We start from the raw sequence: 11516 nt of genomic DNA, 5'->3' as shown, positions 1-11516 counted from the left end.
TGGGGGCTTTAAACAAACTTCTAGGAAAGTGTGCACATGTCTGTGCGCATATCTAGGAAATGAGCTATTCAGAAATAGCCTTCCATATCTGCAGTCTGAAGTGATACAGTCCACCTGCCACCTAAGGGCAGATAAAAGGAAATCCTTCTTCACACAGCACATTGTTAAATTATGGAATTCACTGTCACAGGAAATAGCAATGGCCACCAGTTTGGATGGCTTTAAAAGAGACTTGGACAAATTCATGGAGGAGAAGGCTGTCAGTGGCTATTAGCTTTGCTGGCTGTGTTCTACCTCATGCATTAGCCTTACTGACTATATGCTACCTCCTGTTTATACCAGTTGCTGAGCAGCTTGGGCAGGCCAAGGTCTTGTACCCATCCTGCTTGATGGGCAGCTGACAGCTGGCTGTCACCATGTAGGTGATGCGCTGGGCTGGATAGCCTATTGGTCTGGTCTAGCATGGCTTTTTTGTGTTTCAGATGCTGCCATCTTGTTTTGTATATAGAGTTCTCCAGCAAAAACTAAAGAAAGATTTTTTGAAAAATACCTCACCCCTCCGCCAAAAGCTGCAGTGTCAGAAAAGGGAGACACAAGTGTAGAGACCAGACAAAAGACCATTTGTTACTCAGATTCATCAGTGCAGAAGAAAAACTCCATAGATGCTTTATTCATGTTATAGAGCATTATCTTCTCATAGATAGCTATGAGAAACCCCTGTGTGATTTTGACAACTGCAACTATGAAAAGAGACTCAGATGCAGAAGATTTTCACAAAACAGCACAGACATGTATAATGTTTCCCCCACTCTAGGATCAGCTCTACCAATAAGACTGTGAGCCAGCTGCCTCAAGTAGCAGATCATGGAACTGGGGGAAGCAGTGGTCTCAGCTCTAGTCTACTTCTCATGGATTCCCCAGCTGTTCCTCTCTGTGGGAGGATACAGCTACCTAGACCACACGACCTGTCCTGGGGTCCCTAAGCTAACCTGCTGCCTTATGTGAAGTAGAAGATGCCATCCCATCTCCGGAGCTGAAGCAAGATTTGACTGTCAGTTTCATCAGCTTCTCTGCCCTGCTTTGGGACGGGGCATCATCTTGTCCTTTGCCTCAGGTTTCAAAGTGTCTTGGGCCAGCCCTGGCTCAGACATTGATATAATTTCTAGCTCATATTCTAGTTTGCCTTTAAAAAACGAATGCTATGTGAGATTCCCCACATCTATAGGAATTATTTGGAAACCATGTGATATGCAGATTCCAAAGATATCCCTGTATGTAGAGCTTCTCACACTCCTGGTTTAGTAATTTAGTGCTGTACTTGAGGCGTGAGAATGAATGCTTGAGAAATTTGGTGTGGGGTTTCATGTGCCAGCATGGCTCTTTCCCTTGTGTGTATTATACTCAGTGACTGTTCTTGAAACAAATCAATTCACCCATCCCATGTGTGGACATGCTACCAGATACCTTGCAAATAGGTTTCAGGATGCCCTGAGGCTCATAAATCCTGGTTCTGATAGGTATTAAAGAGGTATGATTTTCTGTATTCGAAGACCCAACCTTATCAGATGTACATACTGCATCCTAGAGGTGTTTGTCCCTGACATAAGAAACTATCAATACCCAGGGCAAAACAAACACTTTAAAACATGAACAGACTGTACAGTGTTTGGCAACAGTGGAATGTAGCCAGTTCATACAGGGATTGTCCTCGGGCAGTTCAATCATCATAATTGCAGTTTCACACTCTGTCTTCTGACATATTCTTCCCTGTGGAGTCCAGGATCTGGGATTTTTTATTTTGAATAACTGTGGATGCCTCCTTCAGGGTCTAAAAGAACAGAAAAACTGTCAACCACATTCCAAAATAAACTCTTCTAGATGAAAAATGACTGCTTGCACCCCTGCTGCTCTGGATCCTCCTCTTTTAATCATGTAGTCAATCTGTTCTTCCTCAGAAGCAATAAGGTGCAGAGGTGATAAACACAAGTCTGAGTTTCATTTTACTCCTTTTGCATGCTTCCTGATTTTGCCAAAGTCATTGGGAGATTTTCCATTCATTTCACAAAAAGTAACTTTTTAGTGTATGGGTCGGTTTTAAGAATTTATTTATTATGAAGTACAAGCCAGGTAGTTTCAGGAAAACAGAGGCTTAAAGGTTAGATTATGAGAACTGGCATTAGTGTCTGCTTGTTAACATCCTTGACAATCAATGGTTCCCCTGACAGCCAATGAATTTTTAGGAAAATGGCCATACATTTGATGAAGCCAAGAAAACCAAAGGCTGGGGGCTGCTACTGACATTCATTCAGATCCAGATGTAGCCATGCTTGAGCTGATCCATTGAAATAGTGGGGTTTGAGGTGGTCATGGCTAAAAGTTCCCATTTAGGCTTACATTAAATTTGATTAAGTTTGGGTCCAAATTCTAGAAAATAAGCATCCCAAATGCACATCTTGATAACAGCTGAAAGACCAGCAAGGCTCTCTGATGTACTTGACTGTACTATATATCAAAGATTTGTAGGCTAAATCACTTCACTTACATAATACAAAAAGATATTTTGAATTTGACAAGAAGAGAGATTTGTGAGATTTCTTCTCAAGTAGCCTTTACTCACATTTTAAAGATGTATAATTAATGCAAAGAGCAGCCTTCCTTTTAGAAGAGTACTTCTTAAAGCACGGATCCCAGTAAATTCTTGGTGGATTGTACAATGCGGGCAATTACAGGGGCTTTTTCCTCTTTTTACTGAGAGGATAAGGCACTATTATTATTGTGTGGCTTCTTTTAGAAGCAAGTCTCTTTCCATATGGTCTGCTAAATTTTATTCAAATACATACATGCATTCCTCCTCCTCCTGCACGCACATCTCCATGTATTTATTTTATGAGTTGCCTTTTAGCTGACATACCATCAAGGTGAACCAAGCCTCAGCTACAGGCTACATTAAATATGTAATGTGATGCTGATTCTAACTCTTTTTATACATGAATATAAGTGCAGAGAGCCCCAGTTCTGATGGAGAACACTGCATGGGGGTGCATATGTACGTCTGTTCAGCTACCAAGCCACTTCCTCTCACCCAGCTGCATAGAAACTAAAGAACAAAACAAAGCAAAAAAACCAATTGGCAATAATAGCTTATTTTAAGCACCGTGTGTCTCTGGGTGGGTTTCCAGCTGAATGTTATAAAATGTTGTCCAATGTTTGGATTCCAATGCTTCATCTTTTTTATAACTATATTGCTTGGATCAGGCTCTTTTCCTGTTAAATAATGCTTGTATCACCATGATCCCTAAGCCTGGTGAGGAGCATATTTATTGTGCTGACCATTGACCTAGTTCATTAATTAATGTAGATAATAAATTATTAACTGCCATTCTGGCCAGTAGATCAAAATAGGTTGGTCTCCTATTGGCACCAATTTTGTCATCCTTTTGGTGCCAGGTTGACAGCCCTCTGTGCTGAACCAGTTAGAGAGATCCAAGGATATTTAATCGTTTGAGGGGAGTATCTATGCCAGGTATTTCAACAGATCTACTCCATAGCATGCCTTTTTAGATGTTAAATTGTTTTTAAATACAAAATTTATTTTGTATTTTGGACAAATTGTATGGCATTTTATTGCATTGTCTTGTTTGTAACTGTTATATTCCAGCCAGAAAACCTCAGCTATTGGGTGCCATAAAATAAAATAAATAATAACAGCAGTGTTACCTTGATAAGATTATGTAAGTTTCTTAAAAATAGAGAGGGAGTTGATCATCTTAGCTTAATTGTTAAATTGATTGCTTTAAATACTGATAGAACAGACTTGGCTAATGAAAAGGTCTTTCAGAAAACTCATTAGATATTTATTTACAGTACTCTGAATAATTTCAGCTTTCCAGTAGTTTTTTTTAAACATGGGTTAGAGTTCTATAGACAACCTCAAGAATCAGAGAGCTACCAGATAGGGAAGTCAGCTTTCTCCATAGATATATGACTTATGCATGCAACCTCTGGTGTCCGAATAAGTAGCATTCATAGATCGTTTGGAATTCAAAACTATTCTTTATGCTGATAATCATTTATTATTGCAGAACTCCAGTTGTCACTTCCAGTTTGATGATTTATACTTTTGATAATTTGTCTGGCTATTCAGGTAATTGCTCAAAGTCTGAACTGATGCTGATTGGAGATTCATGCTCATAGTATATAGCTCATTAGCAACTTCTACAGTGTCCAGATTTTATTACTTATTGGGAATACTCAGATGATCAAGCTAAATTTGAGTAAGTTGACTAATGAGATATAGATAGATGGGTATCTCTTAAGGTTAATACATTAATAGCACAATACTATGCATACAGAAAAAGGGCCTATAATTCCCATGATGCCCTAGCCTCAGACCAACTGTCTAGCGATCTCTCTCTCGCTCATTCATTAATAGACCTGGAAACATTTTCTTGCTCTTCCAAAATCTAGATACCCTCTTTCTGAATCCTGCTTCTTACAACTTAGGATTTCCTCCTTGCTTTAGTCTTTTGAACAGTTTGATGGAACAAGGTCTGTTCTGCTCTCTACTTAACCAGCAGTCAGATCAGGTGATTCTTGGGTTTCAGTGACCAATCTCAGGGAACAGGTTCTTGTTTCTGGATTCTTGTGCTGGTGCTGAACTTTTATGATTTTATTCATCAGCTGTTAAGATGGAAAAGGAAAGAGTAATTCTTATCATAGGAAAATTAAATGTCAGTTTTCTTAGAAAGCTAATTTAAATACTAGTCATCCTTCAAAGGATAGAATCAATCCATACTTTTTAAAAATTCACATTTTGCTGTACTTTGAATTTAATTGTCATTCAGTGGGGATCTTGTTTGTAAGACCTGAAACCCAGCATAGATATCCAGGTTCACAGGACTTTCAATTTAGTTTGGAAAAGCTTTAACTTTAGTTTCACTTTTAAGCTATGGGATTCCTTTGACACTGAGGTTGTTTTTCAAACTCATCTGTTTGGCATGAATAATAGAGAGATTCACCCATAATATTTTGTATCTACATGGCCATTCCTGATAATTCAGAATACCCACTGACTCTTTCAACCTTTGAGTGGTATTAGGCAATGCACATGGATAACAATAAGGATATTTGGCTTACCTTTATTGAAATTCATGTATAACTACTTCTGTGGGCAATACAGTATATTTCCTTACATATATAAAATACATATGGGTATAAATTCTGTAAAAATTCATTGCAACTACTGTACCTCAGTTTTAGGCAATATAAACAGCTTTAGGCTATTACTTTTTAACATTTCCTTTATTGTTTTCACTTTTGGTTTTGTTATAATGTTTTGAAATGCACAGTAAAAAAAATTAAAAATGCACCTGTGTGACCTCTATTTAAGATATCCTAGCATTTTCTCTGGCCTGTAGCACAATTAAAAATGTGATATCACCAAGCCCGACTTGGAATAAGGAATAAGGATCCACACCTACTGCGCCCGGCAGCCTACGCCGGAGGAGGACCGCCTCCTCGCTGTGTAAGACCGCGCCGCGCCGGAGGGGAGCCGCTGCCTGGCCGCGTAAGACCGCGCCGCCATCCACCGCCCACTTGGCTGCTCCGCCACGCCCCAGCACGTGTGGCAGGCGTGCTTCGGACGAGGCGGGGGACGCAGGGCCGGCGGCTACAAAGCCCGCGGGAGGAGCGCGCCACCAGCAACACCTACTGCGCCCGGCAGCCTACGCCGGAGGAGGGCCGCCTCCTCGCTGTGTAAGACCGCGCCGCGCCGGAGGGGAGCCGCTGCCTGGCCGCGTAAGACCGCGCCGCCATCCACCGCCCACTTGGCTGCTCCGCCACGCCCCAGCACGTGTGGCAGGCGTGCTCTGGACGAGGCGGGGGACGCAGGGCCAGCGGCTACAAAGGGCGTCGGCCAAAGGACAGTTGCCGCCGTTCGGGTGGCCGAGCAGGGGGCGGGGCTGGCCAGGGGCTTGCGCTTGGCGATGGTAGGCCCTCCTGCTGGGCTGTGAGTGAGGGGTGAGTGTGTGTGTGTGTGTGTGTGTGTTTTTAGTAGTATTTTAAATCTTTTTATGGAGTCGTCCCTGGCCATGCTGCCGCTTATGTTTCCTGGGGAGCGCACGGGTGCCGCCATTGAGGTGGTTATGGGCAGGGGACGTAACAGCGTTGGGAGCTTAACGTGTCCGCATAGAAGAAGGAGGGACAGATGGCTGACACCTGTCCCTACTTCTGGTTTTGCTCCCAGCCAGAGGGTGCCAGGGAGTCTCGTCAGTCGCCCCTCCAGCCTGACGGTGCTGTTGCTTAATGCCAGGTCGGTCAATAACAAATCTGCCCTCATCCAGGACCTGATTGTGGATGAGGGGGCCGACCTGGTCTGCATAACGGAGACCTGGGCGGGAGAGGGGGGGGATGTTGCCCTCTCCCAAGTGTGCCCGCCCGGGTATCTGGTCCAGCACTGCTCACGGCTGGAGGGGAGGGGAGGGGGGGTCGCTTTGGTATACCGAGCCTCCATCTCCCTCACGGGACTTCCGGTCCCTTCGAGACCAGGGCTGGAGTGTCTCTATTTGGTGTTGGGCGACCGAGACAGACTGGGGATTCTGTTGGTGTACCGCGCACCCTTCTGCCCAACAGTCTCCCTGCCTGAGCTGACGGAGACTGTCTCGGACCTGGTGTTGAGGACCCCCAGGATGTTGGTCCTGGGGGACTTCAATCTCCATGCCGAGGCTAGTCTGACCGGGGCGGCTCAGGACTTCATGGCCTCCATGACCATGGGGTTGTCTCAACATGTCACCCACCCATGAACGGGGACACACTCTGGACCTGGTTTTCTCGACGGGGCAGGAAGAGGGTGGTCTGAGGGTGAGTAATTTATGCTTGACTCCCCTGTCATGGTCAGATCACTTCCTGGTGAGGTTTATGCTCGAGAGCGACTTCTCCCTCTGTAAGGGTGCGGACCCGATTATGTGGGTCCGCCCCCGGAGCCGGATGGATCCAGAAGGATTCCTGAAGGCCCTGGGGGAGTTTCCGGCTGACAAGACGGGTGCTCCTGTCGAAGCTCTGGTCGAACTGTGGAATGGGGAGATGACCAGGGCTGTAGACACGAAAGGCTGCCGTCTGGTCCAGATTTATTGGATGAATTTCAGTTATTGCGGCCCGATGATGTGGACAAGGTGCTTGGGCGAGTACGTCCAACCACTTGCCTTTTGGACCCTTGCCCGTCTTGGTTAATAAATGATTCCAAGCACGGGATTGGAACCTGGATCTTGGAAGTGGTTAACGCTTCTCTGAGGGAGGGTCGGGTGCCGGCCCCTTTGAAGGAGGCGGTAGTCCGACCGGTCCTGAAGAAGGCGTCACTGGATCCAGAGATGGCCACTAATTATAGACCAGTGGCCAACATCCCGTTTCTGGGCAAGGTGTTAGAACGAGTGGTGGCGGGACAACTCCAAGCACTCTTGGATGAAACTGATTATCTGGACCCATTGCAGTCCGGCTTCAGACCCGGGTACGGTACTGAATCTGCCTTGGTCGCCCTGTATGATGACCTGTGCAGGGAGAAGGACAGGGGGAGTGCGTCCCTGTTGGTTCTGCTGGACCTCTCAGCAGCTTTCGATACCATCGACCATGGTATCCTTCTGGATAGGCTTGCGGGATTGGGGGTTGGAGGCACTGCTTTGCAGTGGTTCCGCTCCTATCTCAATGGCCGGTTCCAGAAGGTGGTGCTGGGGGACTATGGCTCTGCGCCATGGCAGCTATGCCATGGAGTACCGCAGGGCTCCATTTTGTCCCCTTTGCTGTTCAACATATACATGAAACCGCTGGGAGAGGTCATCAGGAGGTGTGGGCTGCGGAACCATCAGTACGCTGATGATACCCAGCTCTACCTCTCGTTTTCCACCAATCCAGGTGAGGCAGTGGCTGTGCTGAACCGGTGCCTGGCCGAGGTAATGGGCTGGATGAGGGCCAATAAACTGAAGCTCAATCCAGACAAGACGGAGGTCCTGTTGGTTGGTGGATCGGGCTTCGGAGAGGGTGAATTGAACCTTGTCCTGAATGGGGTTGCACTCCCTCTTAGGGACAAGGTCCGCAGCTTGGGAGTGCTCCTCGACCCAGAGCTTTCACTGGAAGCTCAGGTAACAGCAGTGGCGAGGAGTGCTTTCCTCCAGCTTCGGCTAATTCATCAGCTGCGCCCCTATCTGGAGAATGACTGCCTTGCGACAGTGACACATGCGTTGGTGACTTCCCGTTTGGACTTCTGCAACGCGCTCTACGTGGGGCTACCCTTGAAGACGGTCCGGATACTTCAATTGGTCCAAAATAGAGCTGCCAGGCTGCTGACGGGGACTGGACGTTATGTTCACATGACTCCAGTTCTCCGTCAGCTTCACTGGCTTCCCATTGAAGTCCGGGCCCAATTCAAGGTGTTGGTTATGACCTATAAAGCCCTAAACGGCTTGGGTCCTGGTTACCTGAAGGAGCGCTTACATCCTTATATGCCCAGCCGCCCCCTGAGATCGGCGGGAGAGGCCCTTCTCCGGGAGCCCTCCATGGAAGAAGTTAGGAGGGTGGTTACTCGGAGGAGGGCTTTCTCAGTGGTGGCGCCTAAGTTATGGAATGCGCTCCCCAGAGAGGTCCGCCTGGCGCCGTCGTTATTTGTTTTTCGGCGCCAGGCGAAGACCTTTTTATTTAAGCAGTATTTTAAATGTTAATATTATTGAATTTTATTTGGCCAGGGCGGCTTGTTTTATAGTGTATATTTGTATTTTATTGTATATATTTTAAAATGTTATTTTAAATTTTTTGTTGTAAGCCGCCCCGAGGCTTCGGCGAATGGGGCGGCATAAAAATGTTTTAATAAATAAATAAATAAATAAATAAAGTCTTGGTCAAACCCAACTTCAGGATCACCTCTTTGTAGCTCCCCTGCCCTGAAAATATTGAGGGTATAGGATAGTACAAGGATATCAGTTTGGGGTGTGAGGCATGTGGCACAACAATGATTCAGGCATTACAGTGTTGCCCGCCACCCCCGGTAACTAGATATGAAGTTGGTGACATTAATTCTCCAATTATTTGCTCCTGAGGGAAATTTTATTTCTCAGTGAATTAAAGAAGAAAAGTTGGTGTGTGTGTGTGTGTGTGTGTGTGTATGTGGAAGCTTACAGCTCATCTGGGAAAGCTAGCATTTTACAGTGTGAAAGTTATTGTGCTGTCCTTGACAAGTGTTTAATCAATATGTAATTCTCTTTTCTGATCTGTTCAGTGGGAACTTTGGAATGCTCTGTTGATAAATTAGTGATGTTTGCACAGCTTTCTGAAGATGTATTGTTAAGCCTGGCAGAGGATAACATTAGAGCATTCTCTTCTTTAACTCACTATTTTTAAAAATCAAATATTACTGGCAAGGAAACAAAGGAAGAGAGTGGGTGGAATGAAGACACTGATCATTTGCTCCTCACAAAGCCAAGTTCTTGAGAAGCACTTGTAATTTTTCTCTCTCACCAGTCATTCAACCCACGTCTCAATTTCAAACACTGCCATTCCCTACCTGTATTTACACATCTCAAGTATCCTTTACCCTCAGCTTTTAATCACTTTACAACTATATTTAAGATGCAACAACGGGGACCCATTTCTCTTATTGGGGAAGTATGTTATGCTTATATGTTGCAAGCATAATTGTAAAGCCATTGTAAATCATAAGCTGTCACTGACATTTTCTTTTTTAGATTCCCATAGTCCCTTTTCCCTTTTGTGTGTTTGTTGCTTTAGTGCCTTCTTCTGTGACTGCAAAATAAACAGGCTTTCTTTACTCTTTTAAATCAATGGGATCTCTCATTTCTATTTCACAGCAGTATTCTTGACAGCTGTGAACTCATGCACACCCACACATTTGTCCATTACATATAATATTGTCCCAATATTACAACTTCTTATGTTGCAAGAGAAACACCCATATAATCTGCTTTTAATGCACTAACCATATTATACTGCTATAATATATTTACTTTGTATTTATTTTGATCAAGCAGAAGCTACACATTGATTTCACAGCAGTATTCTTGACAGCTGTGAACTCATGCACACCCACACATTTGTCCATTACATATAATATTGTCCCAATATTACAACTTCTTATGTTGCAAGAGAAACACCCATATAATCTGCTTTTAATGCACTAACCATATTATACTGCTATAATATATTTACTTTGTATTTATTTTGATCAAGCAGAAGCTACACATTGAACACATTGCTCCTCCTGTTACTAGGTCTAGAATGTGACTTACCTTGAAAAATTTTGAGACTTTCTTGTCCTTCCCCATCATCAGCTTTGTTTTTACAAAATGCAGCATAGCAGACATCTAGGCATCTTTTTGTTCTGCTATTGAAAATTACTGCACATTGTTGGGCTGTGCGTGGTCATTTTGCTTCTTCTGTTCTGTAAGCTATTGGCATCTGAACATTCCCCCAAATGGGGAACTTGGCACAGCCCTCCATCATATGATAAGGGAACAGCTGCCCTATTCAAAGCAGAGAATAAAGTTTTACTTGAGCTTGGCACAAGGCACAGGAAAAGCACATTCCTTCTCCAGAAATACTTTCATATTATAACATCTCCCTATTATATTCCTCAGTGGTTCTAGTACCACAGAATCAGATTGCCATAGCCATAAAGTTATACTGCAGGTTTTAGCTGCATGACAGAAGTAGCAGGAACAAGGAAATGTGGGTGCATCCAAGTAAAAAGTGACAGCAACAGCAAAACAAAAAGAACAAAAGCAAAATAAATAAATAAGAGTAGGTTTTTGCAGGTGCAGGAGGAGGAGTGGAGTCTGAAGAGAGTTTGGTCATGTGAGAGTCCTGAAGGAATGGACTGGGACCAGATGGAGTACCCAGGCCCAATGTTGTACACCCCTGAACTAGGGAGATATCCAACTTTTAAAATCCTGTTTTTATTTGTGTTCATGTAACTGCTAAGTTGCATTGTAATTTTTTTCAAGGTAATAAACTCATCATTCAAAATAGCAGAAGTGAAATTAGAAATTATGCTACTTTACAAAAGCAGAAGGCCATAGAAATAGCTTTAATGTTGGTTATTCATACTGCATCCAGCTATTTGGGCACAAGCCTTTGGAGGACTAAATCTTCAGAAAGCGAAGGTAATGCTCCCTGTTCCTGCTCTGGAGGACCTGGTACAGTTAACCTTAAAAGCAGTGCTTTATTTAAGCACAATCCTATGCATGTTTAGATAGTAAAAAGTCCTGCAACACTCAAATTGCCCTGGTCAACCCTGCTGCCTGGGACATGCTCAGATTTGCAAGACTGTTTTTCGTCAGTCATGCATTGGACTGTAGCCTTCCTCCTTTTAAATATAGTTTGAGGACGGCTGAGTTTTTCCTCTGAAAGTAAAAGCTAAATTGCCAGGAGATCTCAAAGTAAGCTGTATGCCACTGTCTCCTGGATCCAGCTCCATGTACTTTCACCTTGATCTTTGTACACCATTCTTGTTGCATGCT

The 11516-nt window shown here is 44.2% G+C and overlaps 1 long non-coding RNA gene across 1 annotated transcript; it reads right to left on the bottom strand.

Annotated features, from left to right (window-relative positions):
- Positions 1-689: 689 nt before the first annotated feature.
- LOC123020413 lies at positions 690-10515 on the bottom strand. The gene is made up of 3 exons (XR_006414088.1): positions 10287-10515; positions 4572-4680; positions 690-1828 (listed from the first exon to the last, which is right to left on the bottom strand). It is a non-coding gene; the product is annotated as an uncharacterized LOC123020413 (long non-coding RNA).
- Positions 10516-11516: the final 1001 nt, after the last annotated feature.

The sequence above is a fragment of the Varanus komodoensis genome, unplaced genomic scaffold (assembly GCF_004798865.1).
Source record: "Varanus komodoensis strain SLA01 unplaced genomic scaffold, ASM479886v1 scaffold14_1, whole genome shotgun sequence".
In the NCBI taxonomy this organism is placed as follows: Eukaryota; Metazoa; Chordata; class Lepidosauria; order Squamata; family Varanidae; genus Varanus; species Varanus komodoensis.
Note: the sequence above shows the minus strand (reverse complement) of the source record. Positions and strands in the feature narration are given on the sequence as shown.